The following is an 8731-nucleotide window of genomic DNA, read 5'->3' as shown; positions in this document are numbered from 1 at the left end:
TTCTCGCATTTCAGGACATTTTGGAGTAAGCAAAACAATGGCACAAGTTCAAAGGTATTGTCACTGGCCTCATCTGTATGAAACTGTTGCTAAATACATTAAAGGATGTGTGATGTGTTTGACCAACAAACCAGGCAATCAAAAGATTGGTTTATACATGCCACTTCCAATTCCTTTGCGACCATGGGATAATATTTCCATGGATTTTGTCGGAGGACTTCCTCTGTCTAGGAGAGGGCATGATTATCTGTATGTTGTGGTCGATAGATTCAGAAAAATGTTTATTCTTGTGCCATGCAAAAAGCAAGTGACAGCTGAACAGAATGCAAAGATGTTCTTCGATCAGGTATGGGTTCATTTTGGTTTTCCTACATCTATCATTTCTGATCGAGACACTCGCTTTGTAGGACAATTTTGGTCCACTTTATGGGAACTCATGGACACAAAGCTGAAGAAGAGCACAACTTTTCATCGACATACCAATGGACAAACTGAAGTGGTGAACAGGACAGTCATACATATTCTCTGAGGGTATTGCAGTAAACATCCTAAATTGTGGGATGAATCTTTATCTTATGTGCAACATGCTTACAATCGAGCCTTACATTCATCCACTAATCGATCGCCATTTGAAACATGTTTTGGGTATCTACTGAAGTCACCAATGGATTTCATGTTTGGTAAAGAGGATAAAGTGGGTGAACATGATGGTGTGAAAAAAGCAATTAAGTTCATTCAACGGATACAACATATACATGCAGTAGTGTATGGTCAGTTATAGAAGAGTCAGGCCAAGTATAAAATGTGCCATGACAAGCATTGATTCAATCATCATTTTCAGGTCGATGATCAGGTATGGTTGTATATCAGTAAAGATAGGTTGAAAGGAGAAGGTAAGAAACTAAAACCCATTAGGTATGGCCCTTTCAAGATTATGGAAAAGATTGGAAATAATGTTTTTTTATTAAATTTACCTCCTTACATGCGAATCTACTCAGTTGTAAATGTGGAAAATCTGAAATTGTATGAACCTTCGATGATCATGGATCCCGAGGAAGATACACAGATTCTGACTATTGATGACTTGGCACTTGAGTATATGAAAGAGTTGCAGGAAGATATCATCTTGGACAGGAAGATTCGATCTTCGAGGCATGGAAATGTTTAATATCTTTGAGTAGGACTCAAGGGCATGAATCCGAGCAAGGAAAGGTGGATGGAGATCAAAAAAGTGAGGGAACTGTACCCTCACCTAGTATCTGCTTAAAATCAAACTCTTGTGGTCCAAAAGGTTTCAAGTGGAGAGGATTGATCGAGGAGGATCTTGTTAGATCAGTTACACATGTTCGGTTCATCGCTAGCATGCAGTTATGGGTAGTGTTCAGTCTTCATCAATAGTGTTTGGTTCAATGATGTGCCTTATGGGTTTGATGTCACATTGTGACAATTTATTGTAAAAGTGTTTTTATGATGTACAAAAGTCTAAAGGCTTATATATTGTACTAAAAACCTAAGCCTAACACCTAGCTCTACATAACTATGGTGGACAAACCTTAGACTTATACCTAGGAACCTAAACCCTAACACTACAACCATTCGGCCATGGTGCAACACTTTAATACATTGTTAAAACATTACAAACAAACCCACAGACCCTAACCGTTGGTATTAAACGCAGCGGGACTACGACAAGTGAATGCAGAGTTAGCCGGGTGGTCACCTCGAGCAACGATAATAGTTGGGTGGAGTTGCATTAACCGTGTCGGGTTGTGACATGTGAACAGCAAGTTCATCACCGCATAGTCAGTGTAACCATAGCAGTTACCACGCCTTTTTCGCAACTACCGAAGGAATGTACTGTTCACATAACACTGTCACTGTCAACCAATCGGAACTGTTGAGCAGATAAACCACCAGATGTCAAAAAACGGTTTGACTGCCCCATTCACATTCGGGCGGTCAACCTCCTCCGCCTAGTCAGCAAGCCGCCAACGGGTTCCACTTTATTATAAAGTTTAAAAATGGGCTTTGTTACAAATTTGTTTAAAACATTAATTTGAGGACCATGAACCTTATACTAGGTGTCATTTCATTACTAGACCGAGACCCAAAACAACCCCAGAATGTAGCTTTTTCATCTCGAATTCAGCTTGAGGAGGTTTGAGTGTTCTTGCAGGCTTTTAAAAAGGAGTTTTAGTCATTGAAGTGCATTAGAGTGGTTTTGAAGTTTTGGTGTGCATATTATGGAGGTTAGAGGTTGTTTTGTTTTTAGTTTAATAGGAGCATCGGGAGTCGGAATTGGAAACCATGATAGGCATTGGAAATCTGGTTCAGAGAGCTTCTTTATGACAGTGATCAAAAGTGCCTACATGCTCTTTTAGTTTGGTCAATTCTCTGTGTAATCGATCTCCTTGGCTTCAATCCTAATAAAGCAGTGACCCATCTTGAAAGTGGACCCGGAGACGTAGTCCATCAGGGATGAACTCTGTAATCAATCTTGTTGTCCGGTATCATTGTGTATTCGTTGTTTTCATTACTATTTTGCATCTTACTTATGTTTTATCAGTGGTCGTAAATTCTTTCTGCTCAGACAGTTCTCTCATTTTCTGCACTTTTAGTTAACATTCTATATATTAATGGCTAATCAATTCTACATCAGTTTTAACTTATGATCATTTCATATCATATAATTTGGTATTAGAGAAAGTTGCGTTTATAGAATTTTCCATTGAATGTTAACTAGATCAAAGTCGCAACATGGAGAAGGATTCCTTGAGCAGATTGATCCAGAGATTGGAAAGCGATGAGTCGTTCATAAGTCGACCATGACAGGATTTGATGCAGGTGAAAATACTGAAACTAAGATGAGTGATGAACAGTTTCAGCAAGCATTTTTGACTATGCAGCAGATGTTGGGAGAACTTTACAAAGACAAGAAGGCGAGAGATGTAGCTTCTTCTTCAAAGACATCAAAGAAGGAAAAAGGTAAAGGCAAGGCTAATAAACCACCTTCACCTCCATCATCTCCATCATCCTCTTCTTCTTCTTCTTCTTCTTCTTCGAGTACAGAATCTGAAACAGAAAAGAAACCGAAGAAAACCTCTCTTTTGAAACTTGATGTAAAATTTGAATTACCTATTTATGATGGTGAAATGAATCCTGAAAAGTTAGATAACTGGATTAAGCAGTTAGAAGTGTATTGTCGTATTCAGAACATCTCTGATGATAAAATGAAAATTTAGTTAGCTACACTTAGAATGGGGGGAACAAATTTAATCTGGTGGGAAAGTAAAACTCAAATAGATGTAAAGCGAAAAGGAAAAATCATCTCTTCATGGTCTAAGTTTTTAAAAGCTCTTAGGAAACAATTCTATCCTTTGGGATACATGCAACAAGTTGTTATTGATTGGCAACATCTGAGGCAAGGTAAAGGGCAGAGTGTTCAGGAGTTTACTCAGGAGTTCAGAAAGAAAGCATTGGATACACATGAAACTTTATTAAAATACATCGGCAGTTTACATTCATATTTACAACATACATTATTGATGTTTAATCCTCATGATTATGATGAAGTGTGTGTTCAGGCCATGCATATTGAATCAGGTGGCAGACCATTCAAGTTTTCACAGAAACCATCCAGACAATTGGAAATCAAGGATTCCAAAGATAACAAGAAGAAGGGTAATTTGAAGGAAAAGAGATCAATGACAGCTTAGAAGGAAGGTGAAAGACCTACTTGTACTCATTGCTAGAGGATCAGACATGATGAGTCCAAATGTTGGAAACTTCACCCAGAACTCAAACCGAAGAATTTTTAGAAGAAGAAAGGTGAAAAGAAGGCCAATACAACAATCCAACAAGATTTGGGCTCCAACTCAGGTGATGAAGGTAAAATAACCGCAATGGTTTCAACAAGTAAAACTTCTGATATTGGTTCAAGTTCTAACACTTCTATACCTTCTTCAAACCAAAATCATCTAAATGAGGATAAAAGGGTTGAATTATTTCACATAAGGATAACTTCTAAGCACACAAATATAGATACATTATTTGACAGTGGATCACAGGAAAATTTAATATCTGAAGATTTAGTTAAGAAATTGGGTTTGGAGACACATAATCATCCAAGACCATACCCTCTAGGTTGGTTGAATAAAGAGACTCAGATTAATGTCACAAAGCAGTGTCAATTAAAATTTGCCATAACAAATCACTACATTGATGAAGTAGATTTAGATGTGATTCCAGAAAATATATGTGGAGTAGTGCTAGGAAGTCCTTATCTCTATGATCGTGATGCAGTGTTTTATAGGAAAGAGCATAAATATCATCTTAAGAAAGATGGGATTGAATTTATTTTCAAGGCACATAAACTTAAAACACACTTGGATTTAGTTTCAGTTAATCAGATGAAGAGATTAATAAGTTCAAGTAAGAAATATGTGCTTATGGTTGTGAAAGAACAACATCAGGATCGACAGGATGCTTTTTTAGGTTGTGAATCTCAGTTCAAAGATAGATTGGTTAAAGTGGTAGATTCTTTTCAAAATCTAATTAAGGAACCAAAAAATCTTCCTCCTAAAAGAGAAATACAACATGAAATACAACTAATGTTAGATGCCACTCCCGCTAATATTGGAATGTATCGCCTATCAGTTATAGAGAATGAAGAAATAAATACAAGAATTGGTTGACAAAGGTTTTATTCGACCTATTTCATCTCCATGTGGATCACCCATAGTTTTGGTTCCTAAGAAAGACGGGACATGGAGAATGTGTGTCGACTTCAGGGCCTTAAACAAGATAACAATCAAAAATAGGTATCCTCTTCCCAAGATATGTGATTTACTTGATCAACTAAAAAATGATGTCTATTTCACTAAGTTAGATTTCAGAAGTGGGTATCATCAAATCTGCATAGCAGAAAATGACATCTGGAAGACTGCATTCAAAACTAGACAGGGACTATTTGAATGGTTGGTAATGCCTTTTGGTTTATGTAATGCACAGACAACTTTCATGTGGGTTATGAATGATGTTTTCTGCCCATACATTGATAAATTTGTCATAATCTACTCAAATGACATTCTGATTTTCAGTTCCAATATAGAAGAACATGTTAAGCAGGTTTTTGAAGTATTGGAAAGAGAAAAGTACCTTAAACTTTCAAAATGTGAGTTTGGGAAAACTTCACTATATTATCTTGGTTACATAGTTGGAGGTCGAAGTCTAAAAATAGATCCAACTAAAATCAATGTGATTGTTAAGCGGCCAAGACCATAGAATCTGACTGAAGTTAGAAGGTTTTTTAGGGCAATTCAATATTGGAGAAAATTTATTGCTCAATTTTCTTTGATTGCTTCACCATTACATGCTTTAATAGGTTCTAAAGTTCCCTTTCAGTGGGGAGGTAAACAAAAAAAATATTTTGATACACTTAAGTAAAAAATAGTCACAACACCAATCTTAGCTTTACCAGATATTCAACAACCATTTGAAATTGAAACAGATGCTAGTGGTTATGCAATGGGTGCAGTCTTACTTCAAAAAAGGAAACCAATTTGTTTTCATTCAGAAACTTTTTCTAAGGCAGTGATGACTTATCCGACATATGATAAATAACTATTTGCTTTGGTTGAAAGTTTTAAGAAGTGGAAACATTATTTAATGGGTAAGGAAACAATGATTCACATAGATCATCAGCCGCTTCAATACTTACAGTCTCAAACTAAGTTGCAAAAATCTCGTCATTACAGATGGATGAGATTTCTTCAGCAATTTCACTTAGTAATTAAGTACAAGAAAGGTGTCACAAACAAAGTAGCTGATGTGTTATCTAGGCCATATTGGAATGCTTCCGTAGTTCTACATAGTAGTTATTTAAAGCATGAAAGTTATATAGAAAAATATAGAACTGATGTTGATTTCTAAGATATATATGAATCACTAACTCATGGTACTCAGGTGGAAGAAATCAATTATCATGTTCATGACAGGTTGTTATATCATCTGGGTAAGTTATGCATACCACAGACAGAAAGAGTGCATGTTGTCCGGGAAGCACATTCTTCTCGCATTTCAGGACATTTTGGAGTAAGCAAAACAATGGCACAAGTTCAAAGGTATTGTTACTGGCCTCGTATGTATGAAACTATTGCTAAATACATTAAAGGATGTGTGATGTGTTCGACCAGCAAACCAGGCAATCGAAAGATTGGTTTATACATGCCACTTCCAGTTCCTTTGCGACCATGGGACAATATTTCCATGGATTTTGTTGGAGGACTTCCTATGTCTAGGAGAGGGCATGATTACCTGTATGTTGTGGTCGACAGATTCAGCAAAATGTGTATTCTTGTTCCATGCAAAAAGCAAGTGACAACTGAACAGACTGCAAAGATGTTCTTTGATCAGGTATGGGTTCATTTTGGGTTACCTACTTCTATTATTTCTGATCAAGATACTCGCTTTGTAGGATAATTTTGGTCCACTTTATGGGAACTCATGGATGTAAAGATGAAGAAGAGCACAACTTTTCATCCACAGACCAACGGACAAACTGAAGTGGTGAACATGATAGTCACACATATTCTTCGAGGGTATTGCAGTAAACATCCTAAATTTTGGGATGAATCTTTATCTTATGTGCAGCATGCTTACAATTGAGCCTTACACTCATCCACTAATTGATCGCCATTTGAAACATGTTTTGGGTGTCTATTGAAGTCACGGATGGATTTCATGTTTGGTGAAGAGGATAATGTGGGTGAACATGATGATGTGAACAAAACAATTAAGTTCATTCAACGGATACAATAGATACATGCAGCAGTGCAGGATCAGTTAGAGAAGAGTCAAGACAAGTATAAAATGCACCATGATAAGCATCAAGTCGATCATCATTTTCAAATTGATGATGAGGTATGGTTGTATATCAGTAAAGACAGGTTGAAAGGAGAAGGTAAGAAACTGAAACCCATGAGGTATGGCCCTTTCAAGTTTATGGAAAATATTTGAAATAATGTTTTTCGATTGAATTTACCTCCTTACATGCGAATCTACTCAGATGTAAATGTGGAAAATTTGAAATTGTATGAACCTTTGATGATCATGGATCCCGAGGAAGATACACAAATTTCAACTAGTGATGATTTGGCACCTGAGTATATGAATGAGTTGCAATAAGATATCATCTTGGATAAGAATATGCGATCTTCGAGATGTGGAGATGTTGAATATATTCGAGTAGGACTAAAGGGCATGAATCCGAGCAAGGCAAGGCGAATGGAGATCGGAAAAGTGAGGGAACTGTACCCTCCCCTGGTATCTGCTTAAAATCAAACTTTTGTGGTCCAAAAGATTTCAAGTGGAGAGGATTGATCCAAGAGGATCTTGTTAGATCAGTTACACAGGTTTGGTTCATCGTCAGCATGCAGTTCTGGGCGGCATTCAGTCTTCATCAGTAGTGTTTGGTTCAGTGATGTGCTTTGTGGGTTTGATGTCACATTGTGACAATTTATTGTAAAATTGTTTTATGATCTACAAAATTCTAAAGGCTTATATATTGTACTAAAAACCTAAGCCTAACACCTAGCTATACATAACTATGGTGGACAAACCTTAACTTACACCTAGGAACCTAAACCCTAACACTAAAACCATTCGATCATGGTGCAACACTTTAATACATTGTAAAAACATTACAAACAAACCCACAGACCCTAACCGTTGGTCTTAACCATAGCAGGACTGCGACAAGTGAATGCAGAGTTAGTCGGGCGGTCACCACGAGTGGGGATAGCAGTTGGGCAGAGTTGTATTAACCGTGTTAGGTTGTGACATGTGAACATCAAGGTCATCACCGCACAATTAGTGTAACCATAGTAGTTACCGCGTCATTGCCACAACCGCCGGAGGAATGAGTTGTTCACATAATACTGTCACCATCAACCAACCAGAACTGTCGGAAGGATAAGCCATTATATGTCAAACAATGGTTAGATTGCCCTGTTCACATGAAGGCGGTCAACCTCCTCCGCTTGGTCAGCAAGTTGTCAACGGGTTCCACTTTATTATAAAGTTTAAAAATGGGTTTTGTTACAAATTTGTTTAAAACATTAATTCAAGGACCATGAACCTTATCCTAGGTGTCATTTCATGACTAGATCGAGACCCAAAACAACCCCAGAATGCAGCTTGTTCATCCCGAATTCATCCTGAGGAGGTTTGAGTGTTCTTGCAGGCTTTTAAAAATGCAGTTTGCTCATTGAAGTGCATTAGAGTGGTTTTGGAGTTTTGGTATGCAAATTCTGGAGGTTAGAGGTTGTTTTGTTTTTAGTGTAATAGGAGCATCGGGAGTCGAAATTGGGAACCATGATAGGCATTGAAAAGCTGGTTTAGAGAGATTCCTTATGCCAGTGATCAGAAGTATCTGTGTGCATGTTCAGTCTAGTCAATTCTCTGTGTAATCTATCCTTTGGGATACATGCAACAAGTTGTTATTGATTGGCAGCATATGAGGCAAGGTAAAGGGCAGAGTGTTCAGAAGTTTACTCAGGAATTTAGAAAGAAAGCATTGGAGCTTGGTATTTCATTGGATACACGTGAAACTTTATTAAAATACATGGGCAGTTTACATTCATATTTGCAGCATACATTATTGATGTTTAATCCTCATGATTTTGATGAAGTGTGTGTTCAAGCCATACATATTGAATCAGGTGGAAGAACA

The sequence above is a fragment of the Pinus tabuliformis genome, chromosome 1_2 (genome assembly GCF_031772625.1).
Source record: "Pinus tabuliformis cultivar Carrire ecotype Pingquan chromosome 1_2, CPIR1, whole genome shotgun sequence".
NCBI lineage: Eukaryota > Viridiplantae > Streptophyta > Pinopsida > Pinales > Pinaceae > Pinus > Pinus tabuliformis.
This window is presented reverse-complemented; position numbering follows the sequence as displayed.